The sequence below is a fragment of the Giraffa tippelskirchi genome, chromosome 2 (genome assembly GCF_054371585.1).
Source record: "Giraffa tippelskirchi isolate mGirTip1 chromosome 2, T2T-mGirTip1v1.2.pri, whole genome shotgun sequence".
NCBI classification, from domain to species: Eukaryota; Metazoa; Chordata; class Mammalia; order Artiodactyla; family Giraffidae; genus Giraffa; species Giraffa tippelskirchi.
The window spans coordinates 130,431,843-130,449,789 of record NC_137276.1 but is presented as its reverse complement, the minus strand read 5'-3'; the positions used below and the strand labels follow the sequence as shown (position 1 = coordinate 130,449,789).

Sequence of the window (17,947 nt, the reverse complement as noted above, 5' to 3'; positions counted from 1 at the left end):
GTAGTTGGGAATTAAATAATTGTTTTTGTGCTTTCTGCCAGCTTTCCTAGTTTATAAGGCAACCAATTTCAGAATTGCTTCACTGGTAATTTTCTTAGAGATATCAAGATCTTTGTTTTTCATAGAGCCTAGTATGTCAGATGTGAATATAATATGATTGGGAAGAGTTGTAGGAATAATTTAGCTTTAAAAGAATGAAAATACTTTAGGAAAAAAATGCGTAGGTAATTTTTAAACATTGATCTCTTGTATCTGATAGTGGTTGTGTGTCCTTAAGGTATTTTTTAATGTTGCTGAAACAGCATTCATCTACTTAAGGCCTATAATAATGAAATCAGAGCTTGTCAAATCTAACCTTGAATGATGATTGTGATACTCACAGGTTTAGTTTTGAAACAGAGAAGTTTGATTAAAGAGAGCTAACTTCTTCAGCATCTGCTGTATATATACTTTTACTTGTATTCTCATTTCTCTCAATCATAGAAGTAGGGATTATTATTCATTATGTAAAGAAAAAATTCTAGAGTTACATGACATACTAGCATAACATTCAAGGGAATGACTTTAACTCAGGTGTTTCAAAGTGAGATCTGTACTATTTGTATTATGTTTAGGACCTCCCTTTAGCTTCTCTCAGCCTTAATACAGATCTCAAAGTTGATTAAAGGATAAATGTGAAAGCACCTAGTATAGTCCATGGGGTATAATAGGCATTCAGTAAGGGTATTTTGTTGTTGTTTTTGCCAGAGATATTTTTGGAAATTGTGTTTCATTTGTAGACTTTAAACCAGAGAACACAATCCATTTACTTACTGTCCTTTCCATCTAAGTTTAGTAAGACAGATATGAAGAAGACTCCCCCCTTCTACAGATCAAATGAAAACAATCTTTATATTGGCACCTACTAAATAAGGACAAAATATATGTGGTTGTAATGGCCTTAGTTCAGAAATTTTCAGAGCATTGGGTCTCCAGACCCATTTATGCAGGTAAAAATAAGGACCCTCGAAAAGCCTTATTTGCAAGTTTCTATCAATATCAACTTTTACCATTTTAGAAGTTAAACAAGTAAGAATTTTTAAAAATATTAATTCATAAAATAGCAATAATAGAGCAGTTTTATATAAACATAAATTTCCAGCCAAAGAGAACTGATTTTTCAAAACTCTCCAAAATTGGTGAAAAGAATGGCCATGTTTAACACTTTCTTGAGTCTCTTTAATATTTGGCTTTAGAAAAGATAGCTGAATTCTCAGTCTTTGTGATATACTCTTTTGGTTGAAGTATATATGAAGAATTGCCAGCTTCACACAATAGGCAGTTGAAAAAGGGAAGAACACTTAATAGTCTTTTTAGATAATTATAAAAATTACTCTGTTATACCATATCATACCATATAAGCCCAAGCTCCAGAAATAATAGTTTCTTTAAAAAGTTAGTTGCAGTATGGAATCTAAAACCACTTAGTAAACTTCTTGCTCTTATGTTAAAATCCACTGGTCTGTCTTACACTTGGACATTACTGATTCTGTAACATCATGTGTTGGTCATTTGGAAAATATTAGTTCACTGAGTTATGTAGATCTCCCAGATGCTGACAGATTTGACTATACAGTAAAAATTCACAGTTAGCATCACCACATAAGTTCATCAGAAAAGTCTTAAATATTGGAAGTCTGTCAAGCTCACAGTGGGATAGAAGTTTTCCAAAGTTCTTATCTTCACTTTAAAGCTCAGATTTTATCATTAGCAACGAATACTGAAAGTTGTTTTTCTTGAAGCCATAAGCTCACTTTGCTCATTTTTGTGAAAACATCTGCCAGATACTGAATAGCCATAATTTGGCTGTCAGTTGTTCTTTCAAGTAAAGATGATGTTCCATGAAAAAAGTGGCTATTTCAATTAGCAACTCAAACAGTCCCACAAATACTTTTTCCTGAGACAGTCATCCTGCTGCAGAAGTATTCTGTAGAAATGGTTTATGTGTGTTCCCCATTTTATCACAAAATTTTAGAAAGAAAAGTCTTTTTTATTTTTTAATAAAAGTAACAGTTTTTTTTACTGTTTTATCAAGGACATTGTCAAGTGAGCAGCCTTTTTTCTTTTTAACTGAAATACAGTGACTGCTAATACAGCTTAGTGACATTGCCTTAAATGCTAAAGCACTAGCAGCCTTACCCAGTGCAGTGCAGTACAGTGCAAATGTTAACTGAATAAAAACAAGTATGAGTAGTAATTTAAGAAAATAGTTTTGCCCTTGTGGACCCTTTGAAAAGATCTCACTGTCCCTACAGGGGCTCCTTGACCACACTTGGAGAATCATTGTTTTTTTGTATTATTGTAGGTTTTGTTGTCGCTTTAATTGATAAAAGGCTCTTAAAAGGCTTCATAGTATCACAGTTAAATAACATGGACTGTGGAGTCACACCTGGATTTGAACCCTAATTCCTCTGTTCAGTAGTTACAGAAGTTAACTTAATATCTTTAAACTATTTAAATACTTAATATTGCAGGCAGAGTGAATGGTGGCTCTATTTCTCCCAACTTGCTTCATCATATGTTACATCCAAATAACCCTCCTCCCCCAACTGTGTTCCCTGTCAGAGTAACATTTTGTTTGCAGTTCCTTTTGTACCACTGTGCACCATAATTCAAATCACATCACATGAATTGGAGAAGGCTTCTTTTTCCCTTCATTAGCACTCAAGTGAAAGCCTACTTTCTCTTGCATGCTTAACCAAATTGTCAGAAAATTACTAATTTCTGACTTCATTTCTGTTGTAAGTAGGTTTGTAAATACTTTATGTAGATTTTGTTAACCTGTGGCCCACAAAACTAAATTGAACCAGAAAAAAGCTCAAATTCACACAATTTGATACACATAATGAAAAATGGCTTAAGGCCATAGACATTTGCTGGTACTATAAGATTAACTTGATTATAAAATGCTAAACTTTTCTATTACTGTTTATGTATTATTAGGATAAAATTTGATTAACTATCACTGTTACCCTCAATTAATTTACATTCAATTAATGTAAATTAACTTTTTCAATAATGGTGTGTTTTGGCAAACCTGAAACTTTTTAATTAACAAAAGTCAGAATCCTAAGATAATGTGGTGTTTCATAATTTGATGGTAGACATTTTTAATATTAGAAAGCAAATTATGTTCTGCTTCAGTTTCCAGTTCTTTAAATGAAAGCTTTAGTTGCCTGGTAACTACTCTTAGTACTTGTTTGGTGTTTTTATGGCTGTACCACATGTGGAATCTTAGTTCCCCCACCAGGGAATGAACTCCAGCACCCTGCAGTGGAAGCACAGAGCCTTAACCACTGGACCACCAGGGAACTACCTTGTGTTAGTTTTTACAGCATGTCTTTGTGGTTCCCTAAAGTAAATGTTACATAAATTTAGTTACAGTAGTTTTATCTACCTGGTTGTATTAAATAACCCTACACTTTTTCCTACCCATCCTGCCTGTTTTCCTGTTCCTCTTTAGCCACTTTGAGCTTTTCAGGTCCAGGGGAAAAAAAGCAAAATAAAGTTTCGAGACTTTGGAATAATTGTTACATTACTCTGGGTTCTCTAGTAATTATGAAATTATGAATTATGAATTATGGCTTTCTTTAGAGTAGTGACTTTAAATACTGTAAACTCTTTTTCCTTAATGTTGATATTAAAAGTTAAGTCTGATAGCTTTTAGGCTGAAAAGGCTAGTTTTTTAAATATTCAGAGCCCAGCTTGAATTAGTTTAAGCACAATGAGGGAATCTGGCTCTTAAAAACCAGTAAGTTCAGAGCCATAGCTCACTTTATAAGAGCTCTAATGAAAGTCTAGGGAGGACTCTGATCAAGATTTGATTGCATGCTTATACCTGAATTTAGTCACTGTGCACAGAGGAATATGGCTTTGTGATTGGCCAGTACAAAGTCATGTGCCACAGGCCAGGTTGGGGGCGGGGGGCATTGATTGGGAAAAGTGTTGGGTGGTGGTTTAGTCGCTAAAGTTGTGTCTGACTCTTTGCAACCTCATGGACTGTAGCCCGCCAGGCTCCTCTGTCCGTAGGATTTCTTGGCAAGAATATTGGAGTGAGTTGCCATTTCCTTCTCCAGGGGATCTTCCCGACTCAGGGATCAAACCTGCAGACCCGCATCGCCTACATTACAGACAGATTCTTTTACTGCTGAGCCACCAGGGAAGCCCCAGTTAAACCACAGGTTTCCCTGAAGAATCAGAGGCCTGTTTTAAGAAAAAAGGAAGGAAAAGCCTATTGAAGACAAGATTATAAAGCACTGCCATCCAGTATAGATGTAGAATGGTTTCTTATTTTGCTTTTGACTTTTATGTAGAGATGTTCACAGGTATAGCTACAGATTTGAGTTCATCTTTTTTTTTTTACATAGATGTTTATAGAAACTATTTTAGTAGCCTCAAATTGGAAACATCTAAACGCTCATCAGCAGGTTAATGGACAGTCTGTGGTATATATATACATACAATGGGTTAGCTCAGCAATAAAAACAAATGATTGATACAGGCAAAATGTGAATCTAAAAACTATCATACTGAATGAAATAAGCCAGACAAAAAAAGAATATACACTAGAATTTTGATTTCATTTGTTGATCAACTGTTTTCTTAAACATATCAGTGTTCACATTGTTTTCTCATAATGTCTTGAATAATTTTTCTCAATTCCCTTTTGTTCCCCAGCTTTAAAATAGTAACTATTATCTTTAAATTATGAAAAAGCTTATTTAGGACTAATAAATGCAATGTATGATCAACATCATTAATCATTAAGCTGAAAACCATAATGAGATACCACTTCATACCTACTAGTATAGCTGTAAGCAAAAAGATAAACAAGCGTTGGTGAGGATGTAGAGAAAGTAGAACCCTCATACATGGCTAATGAGAATGTAAAATGGTTCAGCTACTTTGGAATGCAGTTTGGCAGTTCCTTAAAAAGTTAAACAGTTAACATGTGACCCAGCAGTTCCACTCCTAGGTATAAACCCAAAAGAATTGAAAACAAGTGTCTGCACGAAAACTTGACCAAGAATGTTTGTAGTAGCATTATCTAAAATAGGCAAAATATCCAAATATCCAAAATATCCAAACAACCCAAATATCCATCAGCTGATGAATTGATAAACAAAATGTGGTATATGCATACAGTGGAATATTATTCTACCATAAAAAGAATTGAACTACTGCTGCACATTACTACAGGGATGAACCTTGAAAACATTATGGTACCTGAAAGAAGACAATTTGAAAAAATTACATATTCTGTAATTCCAATTATATGAAATGTCCAGGATAGGGAAATCCAAAGAGACCAAGTTGATTAGTAGTTGCCAAAGCCTAGGATAAGAGGCAAATGGGGAATGGCTGCTAATAGGCATGGGGCTTTTTGTGATGAAGAATATAATCTGGAGTTAGATGGTGGTGATTGATGTGCAACTTTGTGAATATACTAAAAACCAGTGAATTTTACATTTTGAATAGTAAATTGTGTCATATGTGGTTTATATCTCAATAAAGTTGTAGCTTAATTAAGAGAAATAAGGAGGAATTACAGTAACTTTCTACTACCTAAGGGTCACAGATGAACTGTTGGCAGCTCTTTTTCACTTGCTTCTTCATCTACTCTTCCCTGAATTGAATTCATTTGCTCAGCAAATATTTATTTAGTGTCTTTGTCTGAGGTTCTGTTGTAAGTGAGGCTTGAGCAATGAATAACACAGGCTAAATTCCTCTTCTCATGGTTGTTGCATTCTAGCAGGTCACGATTTCTCAGAGCCCTGCTCTGAACTGACCCTGTGGGGATATTTAGCCACCGTGAGCTAGTGTTGTAGATTCCTTATTTTTCTTTCCTAAACTCAAATTTATAATAAATAATATACCTCAGATTTGAAGAGAAAGAACATCTAAATGTTTGCCATCCAGTAACTCTTCCCTTGAGATTTGTGGAAAAGGTTGACTTTTAGAATGAGAAGACCTAGGATTGCATCTCATTAGCTATATGCCATTAGGAAAGCTTTCTCATAATTTTTTTTTTAGCGTCAATTTCTGTAAAATTGAGGGAAATTAATGTAAAATTGATTCTGGGAAAGATGAAAGGCAGAAGGAGAAGAGGGTGACAGAGGATGAAATAGCTGGATGGCATCACCAATTCAGTGAACATGAACTTGGGCAAACTCCAGGAGATGGTGAGGGACAGGGAGGCCTGGCATGCTGCAGTCCATGTGGTGGCAAAGAGTCGGACACGACTAGGCAACTGAACAACAGATTCTGTAAAATTAAAGTCTCACTGTAGTGGATACTTACTTTGATTAAGCTTTAAAGAATGCAAGGAACAGGGAATTCCCTGGCAATCTAATGGTTAGGACTTGATGGTTTCACTGCTGATGGCCCAGGTTCAGTCCCTGGTTGGGGAATTATGATTACACAAGCCACAAGGCACAGCCAAATAAAAAGAAAAAAAGCAAGGAACACCCTATTCAGACTATGTCACATAAGCGTGAGGCATTAGGAAAATTAAGGAACCAGTTTTCACATTATCCAAGATTATTTCAGGTAGGAGTGTCTTGGTAGGAATTCCGGGATCTTTGCTCTGCTGCTCTGCCAGCCACTAATTCAGCTACTAAATTGTATTTTTCCTTGATTCCGACTCTCTTAGTCTTTATGTAAGTTTTGTGTTGAATTGCTGAGAGAATCTGCTTGCACTAATAAGCTGTGTCCAAACTGAGGCAGATTGTTTTTACTGCTGGCCTGCTTATGAATTGGCTTTTCCCCTTCACCTCCCAACCTGTCATGTGTGGGGTCGGGGAAAGTGGGTGTCACATAAGTAACATCCTTGGCTGATTTTGCAACAACATCCCTGGAAAGAAGTTTCTTTTAGATAATGTTTAAGTTTGACACTAGTTAATGTCACTCCATTCTTACTTTTCTGTTAACTTTCTACTCACTGTTAAAATCTTGGGCAAATCATTATTACCTCATCGTTATCTCATATTCACAGTGGTTGCCTTATTTCTGCTATTGCTCTTTTCTCATTCATAATATAGCCAGCGTGATTCTTTAAAAATAGGTAAATCCAGTCACACTCCTCTACTTCAGTTGCACCCCACCACATTTAGCTTACAGACTCCTTACTGAGACCTTTAAGGCCTTGCCACATCTGGTGCTGGTCTCCTTCTTCTGCCTCTCTCAATTTATTATCTCCCTTTACTGTTCTCTCATTCATCTTCTTTTAATTTCTCTAACATAGTAATAGTCCTCTCTTCAGGCCTTTTACACATGCTGTTCTGTCAGAACACCCTCCCCACTCCCTTTACCTTCGTTCTCTTTCCTTCACCTGCTTGGTTATTTCTCATCTTTTGAATCTTCAATATCGTTTACTTGAAGAGGCTATCCCTGAACAAGCTGGTTGAAAGTTAAATCCCTCTGTTGTTTTCCTTGAGAATATTTAGCAGTGTTCATTTCTCCCATCAGACTGTAAGCTCCCTGAGAGTATGTACCTTGTCTATTTTTGTACACCACTCTCTTCTGAATTTTCATCACAGAGTCTGGCATATAAGCGGCACTTAAACAGTATTTCTGGGAACCAAATGAAACTTTAAAAACAAAAAGCCATGGACTCTGAAGGTTAAAATTAGCAACTAAATGAAAATTTTTTTTCAAATCAAGTTAATTTTTTTCTCTTGAAATGGTAATGGCATGGTAATCATAGAAATTGAAATAGGAAAAATAAAATAATCCTCTATAATCTTGCTGCTGTTATCTTTTGGAATGTTTTCTTTTTCTTGTGTACATTTTTCAAGTATATTTGGCCTTAATTTGGGTTTGTAGTTGGAATATAGTAAAGTTTTTCAGCCTTGGCACGGTTGGCATCTTCAGCCAGATAATTCTTTGTTGTGGGAAACTTCCCATTGTAGAATATTTAGCAGTATCCTTTGCCTCTGTCAGTTTGATGCCAGTAACATATCCATCTGTTCTCTCCCACCTGCAAGTTGTAAAAATCAAAATTGTCTCCAGAAATAGCCAAATGTCCCACGAGTGACAAAATCACCCTGGATGAAGAACCACTGGAACATAGTCTTGTGGGTATAGAATTAACAAAACACTAGGAAGGAACAACCTGAAAAGGAAATCGAGAGGCATACCCATTTACAATAGTATCGAAAGGAATAAATTACTTAGGAATAAAACTAACCAATGAGAAGAAAAACTTTTACATGGGAAACTGTAAAATGTTGCTGAAAGAAATTAAAGAGGATGCAAATAGAGACATAACTGTATTCATGGATTAAAAGACTTATTACTGTTAAATGTCAGTACTACCCAAAGTGATCTACAGTTTTAATGCAGTCTCTAGCAAAATCTCAATGGTGTTATTTGTAGAAAAATCCATCTTAAAATTTATATGGAATCTAATGGGCCTAAATAGCCAAAAATAATCTTGGGGGGGGAAAAAAGATAAAGTTGGAGATGTCATACTTTTTGGTTTTAAAACTTAGTATTATACAAAGTTACAGTAGTGAAAATTGTGGTATTTGCATAAAATCAGGCATATAGACTAGTGGAATAGAATGGGGAGCCCAAAAATAACCCTTGCACATACGGGCACATGATTTTTGGTGAGGGTATCAAGATCATTCAGTGGACATTCAAAAGACAGTCTTTTCAACAAATGGTGCTGAGAAAATTTGATATCCAAAAGCAAAAGGATGAAGTGGGACACTCACCTAACAGCATATACAGAAATTAACCCAAATGTATCAAGGGCATAAATATAAGACAAAACCATAAAACTGTTAGAAGAAAACATAGGACAGAGGCTTTGTGACATGGATTTAGCAATAATTTGTTGGATATGACACCAAAGGCAGAGGTAACAAAAGAGAAAATAGATAAATTGGACTACATAAAACTTGAAGAGTTCTCTACATAAAAGGACCTGGTCAACATAGAGAAAAGGCAGCTGGCAGAATGGGAGAAAATATTTGCATATCTAATATGTGATTAATAGCTTGACTGTATAAAGAATCCTTACAACTCAATAATAACAAAACTTTTTAAATGGGCAGAGGATTTGAATAAACATTTCTCCAAGGACAATAGATACAGATGGCAGTAAAGAATCTGCCTGCCAATGCAGGAGACGTGAGTTTGATCCCTGGGTCAAAGATCCCCTGGAGAAAAAAATGGCAACCCACTCCAGTATTCTTTCCTAGGAGATCCCATGGACAGAGGAGTCTGGTGGGCTACAGTCCGGGTCACAAAAAGAGTTCAGCACAACTTAGCAACTGAACAACAACAAGCATATGAGAAGATTCTCAGCATTACTAGTTGTTGAGGAAGTGCAGATCAAAATCACAGTGGGATAACCACCTCATGTCCATTAGAATGACTGCTTAAAAAACAAAATAACAAGCGTTGATGAAGATGTGGAGAAATTGGTACTCTGGTACACTGTTAGTGAGAATGCAAAATGGTTCAGCCACTGTGGAAAATGATATGCTGATTCCTTAAAAGATTAAAAATAGGATTACCATATGACCCAGCAGTTTCACATCTGGGTTGGGAATATACCCAAAAGAATTGAAAAAGACTTGAAAGAGACATCTGTACACTTGATATCTATATCTCTACACTTAATATCTGTAGCATCATTATTTATAGTAATCAAAACATAAAAGCAAACCAAGTGTTCTTCAGTGGGTGAATAGACAAATAAAATGTGGTATACACATACAATGAAATATTCTGACTTAAGAAAGAAAATTCTGGCACATGTTACAATGTGGATAAAACTTGAGGACATTATGCTCAGTCACAAAGAGCAAAAATTAATATAATTCCACTTACATTAGGTAAAAGGTGGAGAAGCTCTATACAGTCAGCAAAAACAAGACTGGGAGCCGACTGGCTCAGATTATGAACTCCTTATTGCCAAATTCAGACTTAAATTGAAGAAAGGGAAAACAACTAGACCATTCAAGTATGACCTAAATCAAATCCCTCATGATTACACAGTGGAAGTGACAAATAGATTCAAGGGACTAGATCTGATAGACGGCGTGCCTGATAAACTATGGACGGAGGTTCATAATATTGTACAGGAAACAGGGATCAAGACCATCCCCAAGAAAAAGAAATGAAAAAAAGGCAAAATGGGTGTCTGAGGAGGCCTTACAAATAGCTGTGAAAAGAAGAGAAGCGAAAAGCAAAGGAGAAAAAGATATACCCATTTGAATGCAGAGTTCCAAAGAATAGCAAAGGAGAGATAAGAAAGCCTTCCTCAGTGATCAGTGCAAAGAAATAGAGGAAAACAATACAATGGGAAAGACTAGAGATCTCTTCAAGAAAATGAGAGATACCAAGGGAACATTTCATGCAAAGATGGGCTCAATAAAGGACAGAAATGGTATGGACCTAACAGAAGCAAAGGATAAAGAGGTGACAAGAATACAGAGAAGAACTCTGTAGAAAAGATCTTCACGACCCAGATAATCATGATGGTGTGATCATTCACTTAGAGCCAGACATCCAGGAATGTGAAGTCAAGTGGACCTTAGGAAGCATCACTACAAACAAAGCTAGTGGAGGTGATGGAATTCAAGTTGAGTTATTTCAGATCCTAAAAGAGGATGCTGTGAAAGTGTTGCACTCAATATGCCAGCAAATTTGGAAAACTCAGCAGTGGCCATAGGACTGGAAAAAGTCAGTTTTCATCCCAATCCCAAAGAAAAGCAATGCCAAAGAATGTTCAAACTGCTCCACAATTGCACTCATCTCACACTACTAAGTAATGCTCAAAATTCTTCAAGCCAGGCTTCAATAATATGTGAAGTATGAACTTCCAGATGTTCAAGCTGGTTTTAGAAAAGGCAGAGGAACCAGAGATCAAATTGTCAACATCTGTTGGATCATAGAAAAAGCAAGAGAGTTCCAGAAAAGCATCTATTTCTGCCTTACTAACTATGCCAAAGCCTTTGACTGTGTGGATCACCACAAACTGGAAAATTCTTCAAGAGATGGGAATACCAGGCCACCTGACCTGCCTCTTGAGAAATCTGTATGCAGGTCAGGAAGCAACAGAACCAGACATGGAACAACAGACTGGTTCCAAATCGGGAAAGGAGTACATCAAGGCTGTATATTGTCACCCTGCTTATTTAACTTATATGCAGAGTATATCATGAGAAATGCTGGGCTGGATAAAGCACAAGCTGGAATCAGTTTTGCTGGGAGAAATATCAGTAACTTCAGATATGCAGATGACACCACCTTTATGGCAGAAAGTGAAGAAGAACTAAAGAGCTTATTGATGAAAGGGAAAGAGAGTGAAAAAGGTGGCTTAAAACTCAACATTCAGAAAACTAACATCATGACATCTGGTCCCATCACTTCATGGCAAATAGTTGGGGAAACAGTTAAACAGTTCCACACTTTATTTTGGGGGGCTCCAAAATCATTTCAGATGATGACTACAGCCATGAAATTAAAAGACGCTTACTCCTTGGAAGAAAAGTTATGACCAACCTAGACAGCATATTAAAAAGCAGAGACACTACTTTGCCAACAAAGGTCTGTCTAGTGAAAGCTATGGTTTTTCCATTAGTCGTGTATGGATGTGAGAGTTATAGTATAAAGCTGAACGCCAAAGAATTGATGCTTTTGAACTGTGGTGTTGGAGAAGACTTGAGAGTCCCTTGGACTGCAAGGAGATCCAACCAGTCCATCCTAAAGGAAATCAGTCCTGAATATTCATTGGATGGACTGATGCTGAAGCCAAAACTCCCATTCTTTGGCCACCTGATGTGAAGAACTGACTCATTTGAAAAGACCCTGATGCTGGGAAAGATTGAAGGCGGGAGGAGAAGGGGATGACAGAGGATGAGATGGTTGGATGTCATCACCGACTCAATGGACATGAGTTTGGATAAACTCTGGGAGTTGGTGATGGACAGGGAGGCCTGGCGTGCTCCAGTCCTTGGAGTTGCAAAGAGTTGGACACGACTGAGCGACTGAAGTGAACTGAACTGAATAATAGCAAAATTCATAGAAACAGAAAGTAACTTAGTGGTTGCTGGGGGAAAAGGGAAATAGGGTATTGTTTAGTAGGTATGGAGAGAAGAAAATGAAAGTCGCTCAGTCATGTTTGACTCTGCAGCCCCTTGGACTATGCAGTTCATGGAATTCTCCAGGCCAGAATAGTCAAGTGATTAGCTTTTCCCTTCTCCAGGGGATCTTCCCAACCCAGGTATGGAGTTTTAATTTAAAAATGGGTATGATAGTAAATTTTATGTCATGTATATTTTAAATTTAATTTTATGTGATATATATTGTAAGTTTAAAAGGAGAAAAGAAAAAACACTTGACAACAAATGTTAGGATGTTGAGCAAGGGCAACTCTCATTTATTTCTAGTGGGAATACAAATTGGTACAGTCACGTTGAAAGACAGTTTGGCAGGGTGTCTTACAAAATTGAACCTAACTCTTGCCGTACAATTCATTAATCACACTGGTATTTATGCAAATGAAGGTAAGTAACTATGATACATCCAGACAGTGGAATATTATTCAGCATTAAGAAAAAATGTTCTACCAAGCTATGAAAAGACATGGAGGAAACTTAAATATATACTATTAAATGAAAGATGCCAGTCTAAAAGGGTCACCTGTTGTATCATTCCAGCTATGTTACATTCTAGAAAAGGCAAAATTGTAGAGACAGTAAAAGATGAGTGTTTCCAGAGATAAAAGGCAGAGTAGAGAGGATTTTTAGGACAGTGAAACTAATCTGTATGGTACTGTAATAATGATGCGTGCGTGCTCAGTCACCTCAGACATTTCCGACTGTGACCCTGTGGACCATAGCCCACCAGACTCCTCTGTCCATGGAATTCTCCAGGTAAGAATACTAGAGTGAGTTGTCATTTTCTTCTCCAGGGGATCTTCCCTACCCAGGGATCGAACCTGCATCTCTTCCTTCTCCTGCATAGGCAGGCAGGTTCTTACCACTAGCGCCACCTGAGTGGATACATGTTATTTTACATTTGTCAAAACTTGTAGAATGTGCCCTAATGTCAGCTATGAATTTTGAGTGATAGTGATATGTCTTAGGTTCATCATTTGTAACAAAAGTGTCAACCTGGTACAGGATGTTAATAGTGGAAGAAGGGCTAGGAATACATGAGAACTCTGAACTTTGTTTTTCTGTGGACTTGAAACTGCTCTAATGTTTATTTTTCAAAAAAGTATATATAGGGACTTCCTGACAGTCCAGTGCTTAGGAGTTTGCCTTCTAGTGCAGGAGGTGTGGGTTTGATCCCTGGTCTGGGAGCTAAGATCCCACATGCCTGAAGGCCAAGAAGCCAAAACATAAAACAGAAGCAATATTGTAACATTCAATAAAGATTTTTTAAAAGATCCATATCAAAAATATCTTGAATTCAGAAAAATAGTTGTTTCTGGCAAGGCAAAAGGGAAGGGTAGGCTAGAGGGTTGAGGATAGAGTGAGATTTTAGCAATATCTGTAACATTCTGAAATTTTTACTTCTTTAAAAAATGAAGCAAATAGAGCAAAATAGTGACATTTATTGATACATGAGTGTTTTACAATTTTCTTTTTTGTATATTTGACTTTTTTTTGATAACTTCTTATAGAAGTGACTAATTTGGGAATATATATTAAAATGTAGTCTACTTCATTGACTGCATCGATAGAGGAGGAACCATTATTTATACAAATTTAGTCTTTTCCTGAAATACTGTGACCTACTCAGAAGTGAGAATGCCTGCAGAGTGACTTAAGAGAACAAGGACGGGCTAGAGAGTGAGGTTTATTTTCATTTGAAGAAATCTGTGTTTTGTAGATACCAGAGCTCATGTTTAAAAGTTTTGTAACTTATCCACATACAGTACTGTAGCACAGTAAAGGAGATGTGAATTAGAAGCTTTGATTCTTGGATAGTGTTTTTTACCTTTTTAAGTTCCCAGAAATGGCAATAAATGGTTAACAGGAACAGACTAGAATTCGTAGTAGATTTGGGGTGCAGGTATTGTTTTTGAGCCACATTACAAAGTAAATAGACAGTAATCTGATGGTTCTCGGTCATCATCTTATTTTCCCTAAAACCAGCATTTGACATAGTTAATTATGTATGTGTCCTTGAAAAAATAATTTTTTTACTTGATTCCAGGTTTATACAGATTCCTATTGCCTTCTGTCTCACTGAGTCCAGATAACCTAGTTTTAAATACAGTTTATACACAGCCAGCTTTTTAAGTTGATGTTTTTAGTCCTAACTTCTTCCTTGAACCCTCGGCTCAATTGACTGCTTGATGTCTCATTTTGATTCATTATAAGCATATTCACCTTAGCATTTTCAAAAGTGATATTACCTCTAACCTGCTCATCATTCAGTCTGCCCCATCTCAGTAAATGGTAGTTCCATCTTTGACTTACTTGGACCAGAAACCTTCTAGCTCTTATTGTTTCCTCTCTTCCCAGTCTTATCCATCCCATTAATTAGCAGATTTTGTAGGTTCAGTCTTCAGAATCCACATCTCATGATCTCCACTGCTCTGTTCCAAACTATCATCTTTTACTGGAATTCTACAGCTATGGTGTATTCCCAACACAGTAGCTGGAATGATTCTGTTCCTGTCAGTATATCTCCCTTTGCTCAAAACCCATCAGTGACTTTCTGCCTCACTAAGTAAATGCCAAAATCTTTACAGTGGCCACCATTTCCTGCTCCTTAATTCATTGCATATCAGCCAGCTGGACTCTTTGCTTTTCTTTCCTCTCATATCTGGTCGTTTTTTATTTGCTAATTCCTCTGCCTTGAGTACTTTCTGCCAAATTACCCACATGGCTTGCTCACTCATCTTATGGTCTTTACTTACAAATATCTCCTTTGATTTTGTATTTTTTCTCTATAATATTTTTCACTATCTTAACATACTATATATTTTAGTTTTATTTATTGTCTTTCCCCACACTAGGTTGCATGAAGATGAGATTTGTGTCCTTTGGTTCCCTGCTGTGTCCTTAACAATGAGAATAGTTTGTGGTACATAGTGATCAGTAAACATTTGTCGAGTGAATGACTGGCTTTCTGTGTAGATGTACACATCTGTTTAGTATGTGAACATAATTAATGTTACTCAAATGATGTTTTAATGGAGTAATTCAGTGATTTGCCTTTTAGTGAAGTTTTTCTGTTGGCAGTGTGAAAATCTTTGAACTTTAACAAAGAAAAATTACTATTTTGAAAATACAGAGGAAAAAGAAGGAAAAGTAGCTTATTTGAAGAGAGATGCCAAAGAAGCAGACCTAGAATAAAAAAGGAGTATGATGTAGTATAAAGAACATTGGTCTGAGACCAGGATAATCTGAGCCTTGCTGTTCTTGGACAAGTCGTTGTATAAAATGAGACAGTTTAGTTGATTTCTATTTTTTCTAGTTGCAAAATCCTATAATGCTTTTTGTGTAGATTTTTCTGTAGCAAAACCATGACTTTGATTATGTTCATATGTTATACATACAAGGAAAATATTCCTTAATCTCTTATATCTCTCATATTTTATTTTAATCAGAAGCTGTTTTGTAAGTGGAAAAAACTAATTGGTTTTCTCATCTGAGAATGCAACAAATAAGCAAAGAGAGCAGATTTACTCAGCAGTGTGTTAAGCTTGGGTTCTGTTGACTTCCTTAACTTGGTTGAATCTTGTTTAGATTCCTGTTCATCATAATTTTTTCCAGTGTATTTGCCATATGTTAAGTTTTCTTCAGCCTGTCAGTCACTTCCTGAAATTGTATTTCTTCTATAAAGTACTCAAAATCTTTGAAGAGAAATGATCATTCTTGCCAGGATTTGATCAGTCTCATTATAAAAGAGAAGGGAGTACCTCCCCTTTTGCTCATGTGAAATTTGAATATGTATTTGTTTGGTATAACAGGTTTCTCTCTGCATTGTCCTTAATCACTTTCTGTCCTTGCAGTATTTCCCATATTTTGAGAGGGTTGGTTTTATGTGTCTCACCAAACTTGTCATTTCTTAACCTTTTTTCTTTCCCTACCAAATAGGGGACTAGTAGCCGTATACTAATAAACTAGTTTAGTCATATTATAGTAACCGATCTTGGGAGAAGACATGTATGTATTCATATGTTGTCTCTTCTGCTATGTGTGTTTGTATACACCTCTTGTACAAGATGTTGTGCTTAGTTGCTCAGTTGTGTCCAACTCTTCGTGACCCCATGGACTGTTGTAGCCCACCAGGCTCCTCTGTCCATGGGATTCTCCAGGCAGGAATATTGGAGTGAGTTGCCATGCCGTCCTCCAGGGAATCTTCCCAACCCATGGATTGAACCCAGGTCTCCCGCATTGCAGGTGGATTCTTTACTGTCTGAGCCACCAGGGAAGCCCCTTGTACAAGATCAGTTCAGTTCAGTTACTCATTCGTGTCTGACTCTTTTGCGACTCCATGGAATGCAGCATGTCAGGCTCCCCTGTCCATCACCAACTCCTGGAGCTTACTCAAACTCATGTCCATTGAGTCAGTGATGCCATCCAACCGTCTCATCCTCTGTCGTCCCCTTCTCATCCCACCTTCAATCTTTCCCAGCATCAGGGTCTTTTCCAGTGAGTCAGTTCTTTGCATCAGGTGGCCAAAGTATTGGAGTTTCAGCTTCAGCATCAGTCCTTCCAATGAATATTCAGGACTAATTTCCCTTAGGATGGACTGGTTGGATCTCCTTGCAGTCCAAGGAACTGTCAAGAGTCTTCTCCAACACCACAGTTCAAAAGCATCAATTCTTCAGTGCTCAGCTTTCTTTATAGTCCAACTCGCACATCCATGCATGACTACTGGAAAAAGCATATCCTTGACTAGACAGACTTTTGTTGGCAAAGTAATGTCTCTGCTTTTTAATATGCTGTCTAGGTTGGTCATAGCTTTTCTTCCAAGGAGCAAGCATCTTTTAATTTCATGGCTGCAGTCACTACCTGCAGTGATTTTGGAGCCCACAAAAATGAAGTCTGTCACTGTTTCCATTGTTTCCCCATCTGTTTGTCATGAAGTGATGGGACCAGATGCCATGATGTTAGTTTTCTGAATGTTGAATTTTAAGCCAACTTTTTCACTCTCTTTCGCTTTCATCAAGAGGCTCTTTGCTTTCTGCCATAAGGGTGGTGTCATCTGTGTATCTGAGGTTATTGATATTTCTCCCAGCAATCTTGATTCCAGCTTGTGCTTCATCCAATCCAGCATTTCTCGTGATGAACTCTGCATATAAGTTAAATAAGCAGGGTGACAATATACAGCCTTGATGTACTCCTTTCCCTATTTGGAACCAGTCTGTTGTTCCATTTCCAGTTCTAACTGTTGCTTCTTGACCTGCATACAGATTTCTCAGGAGGCAGGTCAGGTGGTCTGGTATTCCCATCTCTTGAAGAATTTTCCACAGTTTGTTGTGATCCACACAGTCAAAGGCTTTGGCATAGTCAATATAGCAGAAGTAGATGTTTTTCTGGAACGTGCTCACTTTTTCAATGATCCAACGGATGTTGGCAATTTGATCAAGTGAATTTGATTCACTTGTACAAGATAGGTGAATATAGAAAACTTCAGAAGTTCAACTTTTTCGTGTTCTTACCTTTATTTTCTAACTTTTCCAAATATAACTTTTGAATTTAATCTATTTCCTTATTGTTTGAATATTGAGTAAATAATGAAACTGTAATGTCTTTCCTTAGAGTTAACAACTGTTAATGGTTTCTAACATTTTTGTGATTTTTAAAAAAAATTTACATTCGTGTACTAATAAATTTAAATGCTTATAATTTAGATGTGGATCATTTTAAAGTACAGTATCTGTAGGTTAGAATCTTTTCTTAAAAGTGCTCCAAAAGCTTGC

General features: G+C 36.8%; 1 protein-coding gene across 3 annotated transcripts in view; it reads left to right on the top strand.

The window, feature by feature from the left end:
- The window catches only part of KPNA4 (karyopherin subunit alpha 4), a 59,064-nt gene that overhangs the window by 4,703 nt on the left and 36,414 nt on the right, over nucleotides 1-17,947 (top strand). The gene's annotated exons all lie outside the window — the stretch shown is intronic.